At 36.9% G+C, this 24,874-nt stretch overlaps 2 long non-coding RNA genes across 2 annotated transcripts; both read right to left on the bottom strand.

The window, feature by feature from the left end:
- Positions 1 to 254: 254 nt before the first annotated feature.
- Positions 255 to 16,202, bottom strand: LOC123638428. The gene is made up of 3 exons (XR_006735354.1): positions 16,080 to 16,202; positions 11,779 to 11,952; positions 255 to 412 (listed from the first exon to the last, which is right to left on the bottom strand). It is a non-coding gene; the product is annotated as an uncharacterized LOC123638428 (long non-coding RNA).
- Positions 16,203 to 21,733: 5,531 nt separating this feature from the next.
- LOC123638439 lies at positions 21,734 to 24,535 on the bottom strand. The gene is made up of 3 exons (XR_006735361.1): positions 24,520 to 24,535; positions 23,005 to 23,157; positions 21,734 to 21,876 (listed from the first exon to the last, which is right to left on the bottom strand). It is a non-coding gene; the product is annotated as an uncharacterized LOC123638439 (long non-coding RNA).
- Positions 24,536 to 24,874: the final 339 nt, after the last annotated feature.

Consider the following 24,874-nt stretch of genomic DNA (forward strand, 5'->3'; position numbering starts at 1 on the left):
CACCATGTCACTAAAATATTAATGACAACTTGGTTGTTTGGCTGCTTAAACAGCTGACATGAGGGCAGTTTGAGTATGTAAAACTCAGTAACACTGGTTTCAATTGCAAAATTCACTTAAAAGGTAAAGAAGCCAAGAAACATCATTGAAAACACTATAAAAATTTTCATCATACATATATGGTACAAAAATATTTTCCTTTCATAAGGATTCTCCCATGTGATATATTTATTGGGAAACAATTAAAACACCATGTAAACAGCCCAGTAATAATGTTTTATTATTCTTTAGATCATAGATTTTTTCCCATAAAATTGGTATATATTCTCATATGGTTTTCAAAGTAAGTATTGATTTACACTGAGCTCATCAGCAGAGGATATATGGGATCCAGATGCAAATTCAGAGGCAGCTAGAAAGGAAAAGAAAGAATTATACTCTTTAGCTAACAGATAGCTACACATAGTTAATTCAGTGTAAGTCAGTAAAAAAGAGTTGAGAACTTTAGCAGTTAGTAAGAATGAAAAATATGCATGAACACTACAAAATTACTATTAAATATAATTCACCCATAGTTGCACACTGAATTAATTATCATCGTGGTTAAGTAGCAGAGCATCTGCTACTCTCATTCTTCTTTCATTTAACAACCCTGTGCCAAGGTACTGTGGCAAGCACCAGAATTACAAGATAAAGATACAGTCCACCCTTCAACAGTTGTATACTGTAACCTGAATAAACAGGCCAACAGCCTATTACCGTACAGAGTCATAGATACCATGACAGGTATAAAACAGGGCACTACTGGAACACACAGAAGGGTCACATCTTAGGTTTGTGTCAATATGATGGGTTTTTTGGTGGAGGCAGTATATTGGCTGATATCTGAAGGACAAGGAGAAAGTACAGCAGACAGAGGGGTGAAGCAAATGCAGAGAGCTGGAGGTGAGGAAGAACACTGGCGAATTCTGGTGGTCTAGTTTGTCCACATGCTAGAGCAAAGGGCAGAATATGGTAAGTGGTGAGAGATAAGGCTAAATAACTTCACAAGAACTAAATTGATTTAGGCGCTTTTGTCCCATACTAAGGAATCTGGAACATTTCCTGAGGGCAAAAGAAAACTGATGACAAGTAAATGACTAGAGCTTGAAAATGTCACCTGTCAACGGACTGCTTACGAACTATAATTGCTTGACCAAGTGTTACTAGATGAGTGTGGGGTCTTTGGGCCTTAAATGACCACCATAAACCTGAGAAGTTGATAAGGCCTCTGGTTTCTGAGGATAGCTTCAGTGTGCTGTCTGACAGTTCCACAGGGATGGCAGAAGTGAAAGTGTAGAGCCAGAAAAAAAAAAAAAAAAAAAGAGGCATAGACTTCCTGAGATGTTTTTGAAGCTATAAAACATAATGAATATATGAAGCATATAAACACTCTTCATGATGAATGTTTATGTTTTCACAGTTTTCATTAGATGTGTGTAAGAAATTTTTTAAAATTTTCAAAACATTAATACAAATGTTTTTGTTACATGAAGACCTTTTATAATGCTTAAGTCAGGGCTATCAGTGTGTCCATCACCCAAATAGTGTTCATTGTACTTGATAGGTAGATTTTTACCCCTCTTCTCCTCCCTATCCCCCTTCTTGATTTCCCATTACATTTATGTCTCTTTGTGCCCATATGTTCTCATCAATAGTTCCTAATTATTAGAAAGTAAATGTGGTGTTTTTTTTTCTATTCCTGAGATACTTCACTTAGGATAATGATTTCCAGTTCCATCCAACTGGCTTCAAAACACATTATTTTATTCCAGTTTATGACTGAGTAGTACTCCATAGTGTATATATACCACATTTTGTTAATCCACTCATGAATTGATGGTGATTCTACATCTTTGCACCTGTGAATTTGGCTGCAATAAACATTCAAGTGCAGGTGTCTTTTTGATAAAATGATCTCTTTTACTTTGGGTAGATACCAAAAAGAGAACTGCAGATCAATATCTCTGATGACATAGACGTAAACATCCTCAACAAAATACTATCAAACCAAATCCAACAGGACATCAAAAAATAATTCATGTTCAAGTGGGCTTCATCCCAGGGATGCAAGGGTGGTTCAATGTATGTAAATCAATAAATATGATTCAGAACATAAATAGAAGCAAAAACAAAAACCATATGATCATCTCAATAGATGCAGAAAAAGCATTTGACAAAATCCAGCGCCTTTTCATGATAAAAACCCTGAACAAACTATGCATAGAAGGAACATACCTCAAATTATAAAAGACATATGTGACAAACCCACAGCCAACATCACACTGAATGGGGAAAATCTGAAAGCATTCCCACTAAGAACTGGAACAAGACAAGAGTATCCATGGTGACCACTTCTATTCAGCATAGTACTGGAAGTCCTAGCCAGAGAAGTTAGGCAAAAGAAAGAAAGAAAGTGTATCCAAATCAGGAAAAAGGAGAACAAACTTAATTCTTGCTGATAATATGATCTTTTATCTAGAAAATCCCAAAGACCCTGCCAAAAGAATTGATAAATAAATTCAGCAAAGTCTCAGGTTACAAAAATCAATGGCCTTTCTATATACCAAAAACAGTTGAGCTGAGAGTCAAATCAAAGACTCAATACTATTCACAATAGCTACAAAGAAAATGAAATGCTTAGGAATATACTTATCCCAGGAGGTGAAAGACCTCTACAAGGAGAACTAATAAACATTGATGAAAGAAATCACAGATGACACAAACAAATGGGGAAATTTCCCATGCTATTGGTTGGGTAGCATCAACATTGTTAACATGTCCACACTGCCCAAAGTAATTTATAGATTTAATGCAATCCCCATCAAAATACTAATGTTATATTTCACAGATCTAGAAAAAAAGAATTCTATGCCTCCTTTGGAACCGAAAAAGAGCTCAAATAGCCAAAGCTATCTTAAGCAAAAAGAACATAGCTGGAGACATCACCTTACCTTTAAATTATGCTACAAGGCTATAGTAACTAAAACAGCATGGTACTGGTAGAAAAAATATTTAATGTACTCTTACCAAGAAATGGAAAGAGATGCTTGCTATTTACAGTTTGTTTCAGAAATGAACAACTAATCTCAATTCATACATTTTGGCAACACACCTTCTTCTAGTTTCTCAGTTATGCTTTTTCCCAACTCCTGCATATGAAATAAGACAAATATTACTTACAACGTTTAAGCTAAACAGAGACATTATCATGAGAATGATATACTGCTTACAAAATGTGGCCTTTAAATAACATTTTTTGGAGACTAGACCTAACCTCAGAATTGCTTAAATTAAAAAAGTCAGATGACTAAAATAAAATTTTTACTTGTTTTAAGCTTATGTAACAGAAAATCTATGTGTAATTCTGTTTAGATTAATCTGATAAAAAATACAATTAATATTGGTCTATTGAACATACATCATTTCAGAAGAGTGATGTTTCCTCTTATTAATATAAAGGTTGAACAGTTCAAGTCATATTTTGCAACAAATGTATTCCCTTGTCATTCTTAGAAGCACTCTCTTCTTTATAAAAGTTTATTTTTTGGAGGGGCGGCAAGATGGCGGGGTGGATTTGTGCTCCCGGAGAGGAAGGCATGGATCTCGACCTGCCACAATGCTAGAGGATTGCTTCTCCACAGGAACGGCGGTGTGAACCCACGGAGAATCACCGTGGGACACAGAGAACAAGAAAAAAGAGAGGTGAGTGGGAAATCAGACCGAGATAATTTGGAGAGTGCGGGACGGAAAACAGACAGCGGAGTGCGGGACGGCCGTACCTGCCTCACCGGCGAGTGGGGCGGGTTCAGCCCCACAGCAAAGCGGCTTGATCTCCCCACTGACCCCCACATCCACTCGGTCAGGGATCTGACTGAAAGTGGTGCAGAATCACCGCGGGAGATGCGGAGCTCCGAGGACAGGTGACATAAGCGGGAAGGAGCTTAGACTCTGGCGGGTTTCCACGGCGACCTGTCTCTTAAAGGCACAGGCGCGGACATGCGCCGAGGTGAGGGGCCACGAGCGTGAAATATTAAAGCGGGATTTTTTTACTCTATTCTTCTCCTTCGGCGACTTTCCGGCCGGGGAGCTGCTGTGGGCCCTGGTGCCTGCCGAGCTCTGAACACTCTCCCCCAGCGCCGGAGACCGGCGGGCGCGCGGTTGCCATCTCGGTTCCCACAGCTTAGCCACCGCGTGTCCATAGGGGGCCGCGCAGGTCCCCGCGCAGCTCCCTCTTTCATAGCCCGCGACCCAATGCCAAGAGCCGTGGCTCTGTGTGAACTCTGTGGACGGGAGACATCAGTGGGAAAGAGCTAAGACTCTTGATCGCGGAATAACAGGGTTTTGTTTTTTTTTTTTCTTTATTTTTTATTTATTTTTATTTATTTTTTATCTCTTTCTTTCTTTCTTTTTCTTTTCTTTCTTGTTTTCTCTTTTTCTTTTTCTTGTTATTGATTTTTTATCTCTTTCTTTCTTTCTTTTTCTTTTTCTTTTCTTTCTTGTTTTCTCTTTTTCTTGTTATTCATATTGGTTTATTTTATTTTATTATTATTTTTTACTATTATTATAGTGGTTTTTTGTTTGCTTGTTTGTTTGGTTGGTTTTTTTTTTTTCTTTCTTTTCTTTCTTTTTCTTTTCTCCTTTTCGGTGGCTCTCCAGCCCAGGAGCTACCGTATACTCCTGAGCACTTCAGACCCCCAGCTCTGACTCCTATCAGACCCTGAAAATTGCCCCCCAGCGCCAGTGATCTGCGGGTGGGCAGCAGCAATTGTGCGGTCCAAGGTCTAACTGCTGCAGAGCCATAGGGTGCCAGGTGGCTCCCCAGGAGCCTCCATCCCCTGGTCCGTGGACCCTCCCCAGGTCCCCTTCCCAGGTGTGAACACTGAGTGCTTCCCCAGACGCAAGAGTGGGGAGCCTGGACCTTGGGAACATTGGGACAGGGTAGACCTTTGCCCGTGGGAGCTGCAGCAGCTGGGACACTGAGTGATCGAAGGCACCGCCTCCTCCCCCTAGCCAGTGTCTTTCCTGTGGAAAGAGACAGAAACCACACATCTAGAGGAAGAACCAAAAGACAGGGGGAAAAAAGAAAAAGAGAGGGAGAAGAGGCTTTCTGCTTGCAAATAGTGTGAATCCTGCCTACTAACTGAAAGTCCACAACACAGTGATTTAACTTGCCAAACTGGTCTTAGGTCAAGCCAACCCTCTGGGGGTGAACCCATCAGAAGCAGTCCCCCAACTGAGATAGAAAAAACCCTAAACAACACACAACAGTCTCCCCCTCTAGACAAAGGAAGCAACATACCTAGATTGTTTCACAGCCTAAGAACAGAGTATAAGACGTGCTGTTAACTAGACTAAAGCTGTGAGAAAAGATCTAACGATAGAGCCAGATGGGAAGGGCTCAGCGGAAAAATATGGGGAGCACAAAAAACCAAACGGAAACCTCGCCCCCAAAGAGAAATACCAACTCTCCTCCAATTGGCACAAACCAGATTCAGAATACCAACATGTTACCAGAAGAATTTCAGTTTTGGGTTATAAATAAGCTGAATGATATACAAGAAAAAATAGATAACCAACACAAAGAAACCACAAAAAAAATCCAGGATTTGGAAGAAAAATTCACTAAAGAAATAGAAATATTGAAGAAAAACCAAACTGCACTCCTAGAAATGAGGGATTTATTCAGGGAGCTACAAAACACAGTGGAAAGTCTCAAGAACAGGGTAGATCAAATAGAAGACAGAATCTCAGAGATCGAAGATAACTCTTTCCAATTAAATATGACAGTCACAGAGATAGACCAAAGAAATAAGAAAAAAGATCAGAGTCTTCAAGAAATGTGGGATTATGTGAAGAAGCCTAACATGAGAGTTATAGGCATCCCTGAGGGTGAAGAAGATAATAAGCAAGGGCTGGATAAACTATTTGAAGACATAATAGAAGAAAATTTCCCAGGCCTTGCTAAAACTCTAGATATACAGGTTCAAGAAGCTCAAAGAACCCCTGGTAGATTCATAGCAAATAGGAAAACACCACGCCACATAGTCGTCAGACTGACCAAAATATCCACTAAAGAGACCCCTCTTCGAGCTGTAAGGAGAAAGAAACAAGTAACATACAAAGGGAGACCCATTAGAATTACGCCAGATTTCTCAACTGAAACTTTACAAGAAAGAAGAAGTTGGGGCCCCATTCTCACTCTTCTGAAACAGAATAATGCCCAGCCTAGAATCTTGTACCCAGCTAAGCTAAGCTTTCTATATGAAGGAGAAATTAAGACATTCTCAGATAAACAAGGACTGAGGGAATTCACCAAGACAAGACCACCCCTCCAAGAAGTACTCAAAAGAGAGTTACACACGGATCATCACAACAAAGACCCACGAATGTAAAACCACCCAAGAGCTAAAGATCAAATTCCAGCCACCACAATGGCTCAAGAGAGAAAACATAGCAATGAAGTTCTACCCAATAAGATGAACAGAAATCGGTCCCACTTATCAGTCGTCTCACTAAATGTCAATGGCCTGAATTCCCCACTCAAGAGACATAGACTGGGCCAATGGATAAAAAAACACAAACCAAGTATCTGCTGCCTTCAGGAAACTCACTTAACCGGCAAAGATGCATTTAGACTGAAAATAAAAGGACGGAAATTGATATTTCAAGCAAATGGTAGCCAAAAGAAAGCTGGTGTGGCAGTTTTAATTTCCAATAACTTAGTCTTTAAACCAACAAAAGTAATAAAAGACAAACACGGTTACTACATACTGGTGAAAGGCACAATTCAACAAGAAGACATAACCATACTTAATATATATGCACCCAACCTAGGTGCACCCAGATTCATAAAGCAAACCCTACTCGATCTAAACCAAATGATAGACAGCAACACTTTAATAGTTGGAGACTTTAACACCCCACTGACAGCACAGGACAGATCCTCCAAGCAGAAAATAAGCAAAGACATAGTAGACTTAAACAGAATGCTAGAACAAATGGGCCTGACTGACATCTACAGGACATTCTACCCGAAATCCACTGAATATACATTCTTCTCATCAGCTCATGGGACATTCTCTAAGATTGACCATATCCTAGGACATAAAGGATGTCTTAAAAAATTTAAAAAAATAGAAATCATACCATGCATCTTCTCAGATCACAATGGAATAAAAGTAATAATGAACCCTAACAGGAACTCTCATTCCTACTCAAAGTCATGGAAGCTAAACAACCTTCTCCTGAATAACAATTTTTAAAGGAAGAAATTAAGTCAGAAATCAAAACATTCTTTGAATTAAATGACAAAGGCAACACAACTTATCAAAATCTATGGGATGCAGCTAAGGCAGTCCTGAGAGGAAAATTCATTTCCATAAATGCCTATTTCAAAAAGACAGACAACTTACAAATAGACAACTTAATGAATAGACTCAAAGAGCTGGAGAAAGAAGAACAGACTGACCCCAAACCCAGCAGAAGGCGAGATATTATTAAGATCAAATCAGAATTAAATGAAAAGGACAACAAAAATACTATAAGGGAAATTAATAAAACAAAAAGTTGGTTCTTTGAAAAGATAAATAAAATAGACACACCACTGGCTAGACTAACCAAGAGCAGAAAAGAAAAATCTTTAATAACTTCCATCAGGAACATGAAAGGAGAAATCACAACCGATGCCACAGAGATACATGACATTATCTATGAATATTACAAAAATCTTTATGCACACAAATTGGAAAATGAGGAGGAAATGGACAAATTTTTAGAAACACACAGCCTTCCCAAGCTCAATCAGGAAGAAATAGAATTCCTGAATAGACCAATATCAAGAACTGAAATTGAAACAGCAATAAAAAACCTTCCCAAAAAGAAAAGCCCTTGTCCAGATGGGTTCACACCTGAATTTTACCATACATACAAAGATGAACTGGTGCCCATCCTACATAAACTATTCTTCAATATTCAGAAGGATGGAATTCTCCCCAACACATTCTACCAAGCCAATATAACATTGATACCAAAACCAGGAAAGGATGCAACAAAAAAAGAAAACTACAGACCAATTTCTCTCATGAACGTAGACGCAAAAATTCTCAATAAAATCCTAGCAAATAGTATCCAAGTGCTTATTAAAAAAATAATTCATCACGACCAAGTAGGCTTCATCCCAGAGATGCAGGGGTGGTTCAACATACGAAAATCTATAAATGTAATTAACCACATAAATAGAAGCAAAAATAAAGACCATATGATCCTCTCAATAGATGCAGAAAAAGTATTTGACAAAATTCAACATCCTTTTATGATAAGAACACTTAACAAAATAGGCATAAATGGGACTTACCTAAAAATGATACAAGCCATATATGACAAACCCACAGCCAACATCATACTGAATGGGGAAAAATTGAAAGCATTCCCACTCAGAACTGGAACCAGACAAGGCTGCCCACTGCCCCCATTACTTTTCAACATAGTATTGGAAGTCTTTGCGAGAGCTATCAGACAAGAGAGCAGAATCAAGGGTGTCCAAATAGGGACAGAAGAGATCAAACTCTCACTCTTCGCTGATGACATGACGTTGTATCTGGAAAACCCCAAGGACTCAACCAAGAGACTCTTGGAATTAATTAATGAATTCAGTAAAGTCTCAGGTTACAAAATCAGAGGCATTCATATATGCCAATACCATTCAATCAGAGAACCAAATTAAGGACTCAATACCTTTCAAAATAGCAACAAAGAAAATAAAATATCTATGAATATATTTAACTAAAGAGGTAAAGGACCTTTGTAAAGAGAACTATGAAACGCTAAGGAAGGAAATTGCAGAACACGTAAATAAGTGGAAATCCATACCATGCTCATGGATTGGAAGAATTAACATTGTTAAAATGTCTATACTACCCAAAGTAATCTATAGATTCAATGCAATTCCTATTAAATTACCAACATCATTTTTCACAGATTTAGAAAAAATAATTATACACTTTGTATGGAATCAGAGAAGACCCCGTATAGCAAAAGCAATCTTAAGCAATAAAAACAAAATGGGAGGTATTGATTTGCCAGACTTCAAACTATACTACAAAGCTGTGGTTCTTAAAACTGCCTGGTATTGGCACAAGGGCAGGGACACAGACCAGTGGAACAGAACAGAAAACCCAAATATAAAACCATCCTCATATAACCATCTAATCTTTGACAAAATAGACAAAAACATACTCTGGGGACAAGAGTCCCTATTCAATAAATGGTGCTGGGGAAACTGGATAGCCACATGTAGAAGACTGAAACAGGACCCACAGATTTCACCTCTCACAAAAATCAAATCACAGTGGATAACAGATTTAAACCTTAAATGGGAAATGATTAGAATTCTAGAAGAAAATGTAGGAAAGACTCTTACAGACATTGGTCTAGGCAAAGAATTTATGAAGAAAACCCCTAAGGCAATCGCAGCAACAACAAAAATAAATGAATGGGACCTGATTAAATTAAAAAGCTTCTGCACAGCCAAAGAAACAGTCACGAAAATAAACAGACAGCCTACAGAATGGGAAAAATTTTCGCATACTACACATCAGATAAAAGACTGATAACAAGAATCTATTTAGAACTCAGGAAAATCAGCAAGAAAAAATCAAACAATCCTATCAAAAAATGGGCAAATGACATGAATAGAAATTTTTCAAAAGAAGACATAAGAATGGCTAAAAAACGTATGAAAAAATGCTCAACATCCCTAATAATCAGGGAAATGCAAATCAAAACCACAATGAGATACCACTTAACTCCGGTGAGAATGGCCTTTATCAAAAAATCCCAAAACATGTTGGCGTGGATGCGGAGAGACAGGAACACTCATACACTGCTGGTGGGAATGCAAACTAGTGCAACCCCTAGGGAAAGCAATATGGAGATACCTTAAACAGATTCACGTAGACCTACCATTTGATCCAGCAATCCCATTATTGGGCATATACCCAGAAGAACAAAAGTCATTCTTTAACAAAGACACCTGTACCCGAATGTTTATAGCAGCACAATTCATAATCACAAAGATGTGGAAACAACCCAAGTGCCCATCAATCCACGAATGGATTAGTAAACTGTGGTATATGTATACCATGGAGTACTACTCAGCTATAAGAAATAACGATGATACAACATCTCTTTGGTTCTCCTGGAGAGAGCTGGAACCCATTATATTAAATGAAGTATCCAAAGAATGGAAAAACAAGCATCACATGTACTCACCAGAAAACTGGTTTCCCTGATCATCACCTAAATGCACATCGGGGAAGGATACCAATTGGATATCAGACTGGGATGGGGGGTGGGGGGAGGGGATGGGTGTATGCCCACATGATGAGTGCATTGCACACCCTTTGGGGAATGGTCATGCTTGAAGGTGCAGACTCGGGGAGGTGGGGGGGAGGGGATGGAGGTATGACTGTATGGTGAGTGCCAGGCGCACTGTCCGGAGAATGAGAATGGATGCGCTTGGGACTCTGACTTGGGGGGATGGGCGGGACATGGACAATGTATATGACCTGAACTTATGTACCCCCATGATGAGCTGAAATTAAAAAAATAAATAAATAAAAGTTTATTTTTTATATTTCAATGGATTTTTCCTCAAAATGAACTTTCCACTCTCCAGTTTTTGAAAATTAGAATTTTAAGGTATGTTCTATGCTATTAACTTTTCAGCATAGAATCTTAAATACATACATGAAGAAAGTGTTACTGTCATAATGTCCTGTGAAAATTCTACTGGCAAAAAATTAAGTAAAAATATTATGGTGTCTGTATCATTATTAACTTTTCCTTATTCTTATACAAGATTTCAGAAAATCTGCTTGAAGAATAAATATAGATTAAAGCCAGTTCTAAAACTTCATTTCCTTGATTCAAGGCTTTGAATTAGATTAGAAACAAATAAAACAATCTATTGCTCTTTGATTGTAACTTTGACTTCTTTTCAGAAATCACTACCAATTTTTGAAATATCTGACAAATTTACTGAACTACGAAATGTGTGAAAATATTTCAACAACACTGCAAGTGTCCCCACCTAGAATGTTCTTGACTCTTTCATATAAAAGTATTCTCTCACTAAATGTCAAGAACAGGATCTCAAATACTCTACTAAACATGATAAATACTTTCTGGTGGTAATGATAATATGATATTCAATGCCTTTACAAATTTTAGGTGTGAAGACCATTTTTTTAATTTTTAAAAATAATTTTAGAAATGGGGTCTGATTATGTTACTCAGACTAGTCTCGAAGTCCTGGCCTAAAACAATCTCCGACCTTGGCCTCCCAAAAAGCTGCATTACTGAGCCACCATGCCTGCCAAGACAAATTTTTTTTTTTTTTTGAGACAGAGTCTCAAGCTGTTGCCCGGGCTAGAGTGCTGTGGCATCAGCCTAGCTCACAGCAACCTCAGACTCCTGGCTAAGGACTAAGAGATCAAGTTAACTACATGGTATTACATGGAAAAAAGGTATATAAAACCAGAAAAAGGGAGAAAGACATAAACTATCCTAAAGCAATATGTCAAAGGTAATTTTACAAACATCATGCACCAAAATGATATTATCTAGTTAGTTTTCACTTCCAACTAATCTCGTGAGCCTCCCTCACCAAAACTTGTTTCTGAGGCAAATTAATGAGCTTGTTTTATTTTCTATGGTTCCATGTTTTGACTTACTTACTTAGTACACTGGATGAGGATTTTCTACCTTTTTATTCTTTCAAATAGAGTTGATTATGTCTCCTAAATGTGGTTTCATCTAAATCGTCCTGAGAAGTTTCTATTGTGGAGACTTCAGATTCCCCATATGTAACGCTGAGATCCACTGAGTTTCCATCTGAGATGATGGTCCTGCCTAAAACAAATTGAAAGTACACATTTTTAAATAATTATAATATGAATAGTTATTGTATTTTTTTTAAGTTTTGAGTTAGTGATTCAGAGAATAATTTTAAATATGCAAAAAAGCAGAAATTAAAATTTTTTATCATCTATATCAACTAGTTAATGTAATTCAATACTAAATTGAATTTTAAAAAAGGAATGATTCTTATTTTGGTACTCATGTAATCTGATAATTCAAAGAAAAATAGAGTCATTTTAAATTCTTACAAATTGAACTATGTCTCTTAAGAACAATTCAAGAGTGTGGTCTAATCTCTAAATCAAATTTTTTTCTTTTCCTAATGTTCTTGTTTTATGCAAACTGGTCTTAATAATCAAGTAATTCTCTAGCGAGAATCATTAATCTGAAAGACCAATTTAGTTTTAATGCTGATGGAAACTGCAATATTTAAAGGGAAAAACAGATGCCACCTTCCCTCTAGAAATCTACAAAACAAAATAAAATTTCAGTCTTCTCTATATTAATAATGTATGTTTTGCCTGATTCTTATAGCTTTTCATTTTTTGGTTGTTTTCTAATTTGGGGGTTTTGATTTGTTTTGTTTTGTTACTTTCTTTTTTTTTTTTTTTTTTTTGAGACAGGGTCACACTGTGTCTCTCAGACTACGGTGGCATGATCATAGCTCACTACAGCCTCCACCTCTGAGGCCCAATTATTCTCCTGCCTCAGCCTCTCAAGTAGCTGGAAGTACAGTCATACACCATTACTCCTGGATAATTGTTTCATTTTCTTTATAGAGATGAATTCTTACCCCATTACCCAGGCTTATCTGGAACTACTGGGCTCAAGTGATCCTCCCACCTCGGCCTCGCACAGTACTTGGATGACAGGCATAAGCCACCATGTGTGGTCTCTTGTGGGTTTTCTATCATCCTGTTTCTCTCCTTCCATTGAACTCTAATATTCTTTTTTTGAGACAGGGTCTGACTCCATCACCCAGGCTAAAGTGCACTGGCACCATCCCAGCTCACTACAGCCTCTTCAATTACTGGGCTCAAGTGATCCTCCAGCCTCAGCCTCCAAGTAGCTGGGACTGCAGGTGTGTGTCACCATGATTGGCTAATTTTTTTCTAATTTTTTGTAGAGACAGGCTCTTGCTATTTTGCCCAGGCTGGCCTTGAACTCCTGGCTTCAAGTGATCCTCCTTCCTTTGCCTCCCAAAGGGCTGGGATTAGATGTACTCTAATATTCTTTAATATATAGTCTCATCCAGAGATCTATTTTCATCATTGTCTTCTTTTATACTAAAATCTGATTTTCAATCCTATACTTCCATTTAAAACATTCTGAGGGCCATCAAGGCCCTATTTTTAGTCCTTAATTCGATTTTTTCTCAGAACCAACTGACCATACCCTCTCCTCTGCTCCTCTGACCCCACCTTATTTCTAAATGCAGCACCCCTGATGTTTACTCCTATTCCTCTTTTTAAATTCTCTCAGAGCCCCTTAAATATCAAGGCTTTAACCCAGATTCCCTGATCTATGTCTGCAGCCCTGACCTCTTTACTGAGGGCTCCTCCTTCTAGTTCACTTCTCACCGACAATGTTCTCAGCCACACACTCAGCAACATTCCTTGCTGTGGATTACTTGTGCAGACAGATACAGCTACTGTTCTACAGTCTATGTGTATTCCTATTGTGCTACTTTGAGCGTAGTGTCATATTCTAATCTTGGGGGCACCTTCACCCTTGGGCTGTTGACCAGCATGTTTTGTCTTTTTTTTTCTTTTTATGATGCAAAACTTTTCCATGAGTGTTAGACTATCTATTATATGCCTTTGTTTCCTTGTGAATAATCTCCTTTTCCATAGAGACATGACCTTATGGAAGTCTTGTAAAGCTCTTTCAGATGCTCAGTCATTTGGAGGATTGTGTCTTCCCAATCTAGATTCTTCACCTCAAAATTGTGTCCATTGAATACCTTAACCCAGGCAGTCTTTGGCTTAGGAATTCATGAGATGAGAGCTCTGTGGAGAAGTTAAGCCTATTTGATTCAGTTGGTACAAAGCTGTTTCTTATGAAATTTTTGATTCACAGGGTACACTTCAAAGTGGTAAGTAATTCTAGGCCATATTTCTAACTCATTTCTGTGGGAATCTATAGAAAATCCCTCATTGTTTTTCAATAACCTAAATAGGTTTTGAGTATTCTTACAAATTTTTCAATTTTTGATGCCTTAATATATTCCTGTAAGACACACATTTAGGGCATGTCTCCTGCCATCCTCACTCACAGAAGACTCATCATCAAAATACTGTCATGTCACTTATATGAAAACTATGCTAATAAAATGTGACCTATTTATATGAAACCTAAGAAAAAGGCCAGTCAACAACAATGTCCTAGTTTCCCCGATAGGTGTATCTGTAAACAGAATTGCATCAATCTTCCTATTGTGACTTAAAGAAACTAGTTAGGTGTATCTGCCTCATTACTCCAATTTAGTACTCACAAGGAAGTCACCTGATCTTCATTCCTACAAAGGAGAGCACAATGACACAAGACTCCTGTTCTGCATGGTAAACAGTTACATAGTTTTCACTACACATCAATAAATTATTATAGTATCCTGGAATACACCCCAGTCTTTTCTGAGATCATACTTTTAAGCCTTAAAAAGACTGATGAACCCATGTGAAAGGGAGAAAGTAAGTTAGTTTCTGAACTTCCAGTGCTAGGAGCACGGTGGTACCCTGTAATGCCTGCCATGGCATCTCTTTTGTTTTAAAATCCAAACAGAAAAACACATCCCTTCAGAGGAACAGTCTCGCATAATGACCTAGTTCCCATTCTTGATGGGGAATACAAATCACAACATTAAAACCAATTTATTCTCAAAATTTCACTGAACAGTTTTAGATTACAGGAGAATTTTGGAATTCTAGAATCATTCCTCAAATCTCTTCTTAGAATTTTAAAATATATTATAAACTGTTGGCAGCGACTCAGAGACTTGTGCACCCACATCCACAGCAGCATTATTTTCAACAGCAAAAACCACAGAAATAACCCCAAGGTCCATCAATGGATGAATAGATAAACAAAATGTGGCATATATAAAATATTCTTTTCAGGCTATCATAATCTCCTTATTAAAATCTTAATACCAAAGTCATTAATTTTATGAATTCAGTTTCTTCTATAAAGTCAAGAGGACTTGCACTGCTAGTAGCAAGTAATATCAGTATGATTGCAATAAATATATCATCAGTGAGACTTTTCATATTGCCTAAAACATTCTTATATACAGTTAGTCCCTGACTTCTGATGACCCAACTTACAATTTTTCAACTTTACAATGGCATAAAACCGTTGCAATCTTGATATAATTATGATGCTTCAACTTAAAATTTTTTGTTTACAATAGTGTGAAACCATCTCAATTTCAATATGTTTTGAATTTTTAATTTTGATGTTTTCCCAGGCTAGCAATATGTGGTACAGGAGATATTCAGTATTGCATTATAAGGTAGACTTTGTGTGAGATCATGTTACCCAACTTCAGGCGAATGTAAGTGTTCTGAGAATGTTTAGGGTAGGCTAGGTTCAGCTATAATGTTCAGTAGCTTGGGTGGATTGGGCGTTTCAAATGCATTTTTGCCCTATGATATTTCCCACTTACAGTGGGTTATCAGTATAGGACCCCACTGTATGTCAAGGAGCATCTATACTATGGGCGGAGCATCCTGAATCTGAAAATCTGAAATTCAAAGCGCTCCAAAATCTTAATCTTCTTGCATGTGGACATGACACCACAAGTGGGAAATTCCACATCTGACTTCCTGTGACAGGTTGCAGTGCAAACATACTCAAAGCTCTGTTTCATGCACAAAATTATTTAAAAACATTCTATAAAATTACCTGCAGGCTTTGTGCATAAGGTATTTGTGAAACATAAATAAATTGTGTGTTTAGACTTGCATCCTACCCTCAAGATATTTTATTGTGTGTATACAAATATTCTAAAATCTAAAACACTTCTCATCCCAAGCATTTTGGAGGAGGGATACTCAACCTGTACTATCAGAGAAATAAAATTCCCTTTCAGTGTGACAGAAAGTAAGTGACTGACTTACTGAACTTGCACTTAACAGTTGCTTCTCATACTGCTCAATGTTGTCCATTGCCTTTTTGATGCTTGCTTTTAATTTTGAATTTTCAATTTCAAGGCTAAAATATATATTTTGAAACAATTAATATCACAGATAAATTTTTAAAGTACCAAATAATTTTTGAACAAACATCTCTTTTCTCTCTGAAAATATAATTACATAATTTCTTAAAGATTTGAAAAGCAGATAATTTGGCAACTGTATCATTTTTCTAGCTGTATTTTGTGGATAATATGCAAAATTTAGAAAAATGTACAAAAGGTATGCACTTCAAAATAGCTTAAAGCTAAAACTTTTCCTTGGCTTCACACAGATGCACTTATTATCACAGCTGATATAATCTCATATTACACTGCTTATTTGCTTTATAAATACTCAAGTTATTTTGCGTGCTGCTTTTAATTATACTTTTGCATGTGGTCTTCCATCTTCTTGTTCCATCTTAAAGCTTCTGTCAATTGATCTGCCAGGGATTTTTGCACCTAAACCAAAAAATTTGTAAAGATTTACACTTGGAAAACCAACATGTCCATCAATAGATGAATGGATAAACAAAATTTGGTATATGTATTTATAAAATATTTTTACACTATTGAAATCTTACTACCTACATCATTAATTTTAGAAAGTAAGTCAGTTTCTTCTATAAAGTCAAGGGGACTTGCACTACTCCTAGTAAGTACTATCATTATAAATAGAGTAAATGTTTTCATCAATGAGACCTTTCATATTGTATAAAATATTCTTATATATAAATAATCCCTGACTTATGATGGTCTTACTTCCAATTTTTTGATTTTATAATGGTGTGAAACCACTGCAATTTTGACATAACGATGATGGTTCAACTTAAAATTTTTTGACTTTACTATGGTATGACACATCCCAATTTCAATGTATTTTTTAATTTTGAATTTTGACCTTTTTCCAGGCTAGCAATATGTTGTATGTGAGATATTCAATATTTATTATATGACAGGATTTGTATTAGATGATTTTACCCAACTACAGGCTAATGTATGTGTTCTGAGCACGTTTCAGGTAGGATGGGCAAAGCTATGATGTTCAGTAGTTTACATGTATTAAATGTGTTTTCATCTTATGATATTTTCAACTTACGGCGGGTTTATCATGGTATGACACCACTGTAAGTCAAGGAGAATCTGTACTACAGGTTGAGCATCATAATATCAAAACCTGAAATTGAAAATGCTGCAAAACCTTAATCTTCTTGAGGGTCAACATGACACCACAACTGGAAAATCTTACATCTGACTTCATGTGACAGGTTGCATTGAAAACACAGTCAAATTTTTGTTTCATGTACAAAATTATTTTAAAACATTATGTAAAAATCCCTTCAGGCTTTGTGCATACGCTGTATATTTAACAAATAAATTTCGTGTTTATGTTTACACTTGGATCCCAATCCCAAGATATTTCATTATATATATACAAATATTCCAAAATCCAAAACATTTCTGGGCCCAACCATTTTCCTTGAGGGATACTCAACCTGCACTATGGGAGAAATAAAATTCCTTTTGGGTATGACAGAAAGGAAGAGACTGACTTACTGAACTTGCACTTAACAGGTGTTTCTCACGCTGCTCAAGTTTGTCTGCTTGCTCTTTGATGGTAACTTTTAATTTTGTATTTTCTATTTTGAGCCTAAAATATACATCATAAAATAATCTCAGATAATTTTTTAAAATATCATGTAATTTCAAACCAAACATCTGAAGATATCACTACATAAATTCTTAAAGACTTCATTGAAAAGTAGATGATTTGGCAATCCTATCATATTTTCTAGCTGTGTTCATGGAAAATGTGCAAATTTAGAACTAATGTACAAAAAGTATGGATTTCAAAATAGCTTAAAGCTGAAATTTTTCCTTGGCTTCACACAGATATAGTTATTATCATAACTGGTACAATTCTCAAACTATAAGCTTATTTGCTTTATAATACTCAAGTCATTTTTTGTGCTGCTTTAAATTGTACTTTGTCCTGTGGTCTTCCAGCTTCTCAGCACGTCGTCCAGTCTCTTTCAGCTGATTGTGCGCTTCTTGTAGCTAAAACAAGGAATTTTTTAAAAATTACATTTGGAAATAACCTGCATTTCCATCAATGCATGAATGGATAAACAAAATGTAGTACATAGAAAACATGGTTTTTAGACTAACACACTTTTATTAAAAAAAATAATAATCTAGCACAGATCTGCCCATCACCTGTTTGTGTAGCTAAATTTTATTGGAGCACAGACACACCCCTTCATTCTGCATATTATTTATGGCTCCTTTTGTGCTGTAACCGCACAGTGGCGCTGTTGCAACAGGGATCTTCTGGCTCACAAAACCTAAAATTTATCTGGCCATTTACACAGAAGTTTAGCAACCCCTGATCTAGGATGAAAATACATTATTCTTGTTTTCAAATTACATCATACCAGATAAATACTCAAATTTACAAAAGTGGTAAAATGGGAAAAGATGGAAAATTACATTATGGTGAGCGTTTCTATTTTTGTGTTCCAAGCACCACCACTTGAACTGTAATTTTATTTTATTTTTATGAATATATTTAGCTTTTTATAACAAGACAACTTATAAACTTTCAACATCTAATACTGACCATCATATTTCCTTTTCAGGGAGAAAAAAAGACAATTTAAAAATAAAAAGGATCAAAAGTGCAATAGAGAATGTCAATTCCAAGTAGGACCCTACGGTTCTGCTGACTCTCCCATCACGTGGCAGGGCTCACGTCATCACTAGGAGAGAATTTATTTTTAAAGTGCCATCTTAAACTGTGAGGACGACTGTTAAACCTCAAAATTAAACATGCCAAAGGAGAAGCCATGTTAAAACGCCCACCTAACCTACCCAACCATGTCAGAGCCATGCTTTGCTGACCACATACGACCACACAAAGTTTTCTTTTTCTTGTTTTAAACAAGAGAAAGCAGATAGATACCAGTTGGTAAGTGGAACTGTCTATATTCATGGAGAGACACAGTGTATTCTCTGAGTCCAATACAAAGGGAAAAGAGAAAAAAAGCTAGACTTCTATGCATCACTACACCGGGGTAGGCAGCCTCCAGATTCCAGTAGAGTGAGGGGATCATGTCTTCATTTTCACCCACAGGGTCAGTGGGGTTGATTCTGTAGATGACAATGAGAAGTTTCATGGAATAGTTTGAGAGGCAAGGTCTACACACAGGAAAGAAGACCTGAGTCTGAATACTAGCTCCACCATTCCTAGGTATGTGACCCTGCGCAAAAAGGTCAAACTAACGGCTCAGTTTCTTCATCTATAAATGGAGAGAATAATAGTGTCCTCCGTCCTGGGATGTGGAAAAGATTACATTGGGGAATACACCTAAAGTACTTGGAAAAGTATGGGGCACATAGTTACTATTAACATTATTATTTTACTTTTTATGTTCTAATAAAATTTTATATTTTAGGCAGGTGGCACGCCCATGGAAGTGGTCTCCGACAGTTGCATTGAATCACTCTTCACACCACTGAGAGTGGCATCAAATAGGAAGCATGAGGTCCAGAATACATCCCTAGTACTTCCTAGAACTGTCACCAGTTCCACTAGCCGGCAGAGCTTTTGTCTACTTATGAGAATTCATCGCTTTCCTCTGTCTGTAGCACTCGGTGGGATGGTCACGTACCGCAGTGCACAGACCAGCTCCAGGATTGAGCAGCATGGGACTGACATGACCACCAGAGGTAGGCTAAAGCCACTGCCCTGAGAACACTGGACCCTATTGCTAAATCAAGGTGCCTGGAATAATTCGTTCCCAGCAACTGTATATTTTGGGCTGCATTGGCAAGCACTCTGACGAGCAGATTAATGTTACGTGCTGTGGCAGATCAGAAAGGCTACAGCCAGAGCTCTTCAGTTGGTAAAGCAGTGCCTATCTACAAATCCCAGTTCTGACTATGTAATGAAGGAAGACTAATTTAAACTTTCTATTTTATAGTGAGAAAGGCATGAGTATTTGAATAAACAGCTCTCCCCTATTAGATTAAGTAGTTTCCATTTTATATTTAATTGCTTAAAATACATTCAGAATACAATTTTACTACATCAATCTGAAAGAGAAGAGATTTTTGGTATGGTACAAAGTATTTAATTTTACCCTAACAACTATAAAGATAAAACATCTTCAATTTATATAAGGATAAGTGATGGGCACATCAGATATTATTCCTCCCTTAGACAAATTTATGATTAGACAAGATTAACTCTCATAAAAAAATCAAAGCAATGCAAAATGAAAGACTAACTTCTGCACAGACTAGACAACAAGGGCTGAGGCATAAGATCAATGAGAGTCACAACAGTCAGAAAAGCTTCATGAAGAAGGGGAAATTGTGTGCCGGGTCTGAATGCATGAGGCTAGATGACGAGAAACTGAAAAGGCAGCAAGGATAGCACGAGAAAGGCAGAAAGATGGTGAAATCCACCAACTAACTCTGAGGATAATATTCAATGGCAGGGAAATAAAAACGTACTTTCACATATTACTCATGAATGAATGTTCATGGCAATATTATACGTTATAGTCAAAAAGCGGAAACAACCTAAAGGTCCATCAAGTGCTGAATGGGTCACTGGACAATAGGGTATTATTGGACAATATTAACCGATGCAGCAGTGACACCCGCTACAGCATGGACGAACCCTGCAAACACGCTATGTGAAAGGGACCGGTCATGAAGGACTATGTCCCATGTGACTCCGGTATAGGAAACGTGCAGAACAGGCAAATCCATGGGGACGAAGGTAGATGGTGGTCGCCCAGGACTGGGGAAGCTGGGGGGCTACGATGGGGGTGGAGGTGATGGCTCTGGGATGCAGGGTTTCTTTTATACTAAGAGACATTTAAATGGGTGAACTCCATGGTATGTGAATGAGACCTCAATAAAAATCCAATGGCAGGATCTGGATAATTTTCTTAATTCTCTGTTTTCACATATGTGCTATACATGGCCTGAATATCTCTATGCTTTTATGACACAATTTAAATGAAAGGAAAATGAAGGAAACTAACCTTTCAAAAAGGTTGTATATTAACCTAAAACATTTGCATTTTGAAGAATAGCATAATAGCCTTTCTGTACAAGTTAACTTGAAATCCATGACATAAGTATACACAGATTCTGTATCGAGTCACAAAGGCAACGATAAAAAAGAAGACTATGTTCTGGAACATTCCATTAGACATTATCCTCTGATTTAATCTGGCTTGCCTCACCATGGCAATAGAGAAATCACTAAAAACACTGTTTAACAGAAAAAGCATTCTGTCAACTTCTGTGAAGAATGATGCATAATCCTCAACTTTCCTAAGGGCACATATTATAAGAAAACACACTTGTAATTACAAGAAAAGATGCCAGAACAAAAGTCACAGTTTAAGAAATAAGTGCATTATAAATATAATAAAATTGTAATAAAACTAATAAGGAAAATATGAAAGAAAGCTGCCCACCGAAACTAGTATCCTAAAATACTTTATTGAACCTGCTCTAGATGAACTGTTGACAAGTTAAATTTCATACATACCTGACTTGTGATCTGACTTAATTGCTGCTTTGAATCCTGGGCCTCATCTTCTAAATGAGCTTGACAACATGATTTCTTATTTTATTGTATTTTATGTTCTAACAATATTGCATCCTTTAGGACAATGGAAGTGATCTCTTACAGTTGCACTGAATCATCCTTCACACCTCTGAAAGTGGCATCAAACAGAAAGCATGAAGCCCATGATACACCTCCAGTACTTCACAAAACTCACCAGTTCCACTAGTCAGTGGTACTTTTGTCCACTTCTAAGAATTCACAGCTTACTTCTCTCTGTAGTACTCAGTGGGATGATCATGTACCGCAGGGCACAGAGCGCTTCGAGCCTTGAGTAGTATGGGACTGACATGACCATTAGAGGAAGAGTAAAGCCATTCGCCTGAAAACACTGGAGCCTGTTGCTAAATCAGGATGCCCGAATCAGCTCATTCCCAGCGCCTGTGTATGCTGGGCTGCATTAGCAAGCACTCTGACGAGCACATTAAGGGGTGCGGAACGGCACAGCCAAAAGGCTGCAGCCAGAGGTTTGCAGCTGGCGCAGTGATATTAATCTACAAATCCCAGTTCAAGCTACATAGTGAAGGAAGGCTAACTTAAATTTTCTTTTTCATAAGGAGAAAAACATGAGTATTTGATTGAACAGTTCTCCTCCATTAGAGCAAGTAGTTTCAGTTTTACATGTGATTGCTTAAAATATATTTAGAATAAAACTTTATTATGTCACTGTTGCAGAGAAGAAATTATTGGTATGGATTAAAGCATTTCATTTTTATCCTGACAACTGTAAACCTAAAGCATTTGGAGAAGAATATAATAGCCTTTCTGTACAAGTGAACCTGAAACCCATGAAGTAAGTATACACAGAATCTGTATCCAGTCACAAAAATGAACATAAGAAGTAAGACTATGTTCTAGATCATTCCATTACATATTATCTTCTGATTTAATCTGGCTTGCCTCACGATGGCAATAGAGATATCACTAAATATAATTTTAATAGGAAAAATGTTCTCTCAACTTCTCTGAAGGATGTATAATTGTTAAGTTTCCTAAGAGTAAATATTATAAGAAAACATATAGGTAATGGTTAGAAAAAATGGCAGAATGAAAGTCAAAGTTTAAGAAATAAGTGTAAATAAAGATAATAAAATTGTAATACATTTCATCATAACAAAAATACCAAAGAAAGCTGTCCCCTGAAACTTGTACCCTAAAATACTTTATATTATTGAACCAACTCTAAATGAACTGTTGACATGTTAAATTTCATACATACTTGACTGTTGGCCTGACTTAATTGCTTCTGTGAATTCTGAGCCTCATCTTCTCAATGAGCGTGGCAACGTGATTTAATCTCTAGCGAAGTCTGGGACCTAGAGAGCTTTTGTACAGTATCCACCAGCTCTTGCCGAAGTTGTCTCACAACTGCCTGATAAGACATTTTTGTTACTGATGTTATAAATCAACTCATTATTAAATTATGTTAACAATATTTAACATATATACTTTGAAAAATATCACCACATACATCGATTCACCTTCCTTTCCTTGTGTGTACCCATTCGTGTTTATCACCGAATTTGGCTAAGGACACCACGGGTGGTGCTATCTTCCTGCCAAATCAGTATTCTGTTACTCACACACAGATTTACTTCACTATTCATTCCTCCCCTGATGAATGTGAAATGCTTAACAACCCACTGAACAACTTCATAGGTATGCAGGTGGGACAGGTGGTGGTCAGTTCTACACCATGAAACGTTTTCCCTCTGAGTTCCCCACATATTCAATCCCTTACTTAAATCCTTCCAGTAGATTTCTATCTCAGAAGAAAAGTAAAATTCTAGTGGCCCTCCAGACCCTGGGTAACATGGACTCCACCTTCCTTCCCGACCTCAGGTCCTCAAACTCTGTCCCCTACCCAGTCCTTTCCCACTCTACATAAATCCTACCACCCCTGACTGCTCTGAAAATGGGGATCCAGTACCAAACTAATACACCACAGATAGCTACAGTAATCTCTGTACTGGACAAAGTTATATCCAAATGACAATCTTCGAGAGTTGAAATGAAAACTTTGAGCAAAGTGTTTGTAAAAATATTCAAAGTAAATTATAAATACTAGTAGGAAGACTAAAGAAAATATAGTTTTGCTGAATTTCAGCCCATTTGTCCCAAATTATGATACAATTAAAAGTGGATGCCTTTAAAGAATTAATGATCATAAAATACATAATTTAAGATTAAAATATTTTCAGACTTAAGTCAAGTAGACATGAATAAAAGTAAAATTATAGCAACTAAAATGTGTAAAAATCCACTGAAGAATTATTAGAAGGTACAGCAATACACTTCAGTTCATCTGGAAAAGCTGGTATTAACTGTCAAAGTAAGCCACTTAATTGAATCTTAACTTCCAAATACACATTCCAGGTATGAGCACTTCTCTTTATCTGCATCATCATGGTCTTAAAATGAGGCAACATAAAGAGATTAAATTATTTCAATATTAAAAGAATATGTTAGCAATATTACTCAATATCTATTAAAAATTGGTAACTTAAACTCTTAAAATTTCCTAAGCGACTCATTGTCTTTACTCAAAGTAAAGCATCTCTGAGCTCTAACATTTATTTGCTGGAAACAAGGTATGTATCTAGGCTGATATCACAAACACATTTATCATCTTGATATTGTCACAATTCAACCAGATACAACATTTAGCCATCACCAAATATTAATGAAATTTTCTTCTAGGAAGTTTGAAAAATATTTATTTCTTAATACTTACTTCTCTTTCCACTTTCTCTTTTTCATGTTGGTACACTCTTTCTTTTAAATGATTACATTCATGCATTAACTTCTGATTTTTCTCTTCTAACAGAATACTTTGCATTTTACTCTCAGCTTCAAGTGTTTTTACAGTCACATGAAATTTATGTTGGTTAGTAGTTAATGTCTTGTCTTTATTGGTAACTTCCTTGCGAGCATCATATAGTTGTTGAAGTAACATGTTTTTACGCTGCTCTTCAGATAATCTCTCCTCCAAAGACTCCTGCTTTATAGTGTACTTATTCACTTTGTCATGTTCACCTTGGAACATTTGTCCCATTTCCTTCCTTTGAAATTGTCTCCCTCAGGTCTCT

The sequence above is a fragment of the Lemur catta genome, chromosome 1 (genome assembly GCF_020740605.2).
Source record: "Lemur catta isolate mLemCat1 chromosome 1, mLemCat1.pri, whole genome shotgun sequence".
In the NCBI taxonomy this organism is placed as follows: domain Eukaryota; kingdom Metazoa; phylum Chordata; class Mammalia; order Primates; family Lemuridae; genus Lemur; species Lemur catta.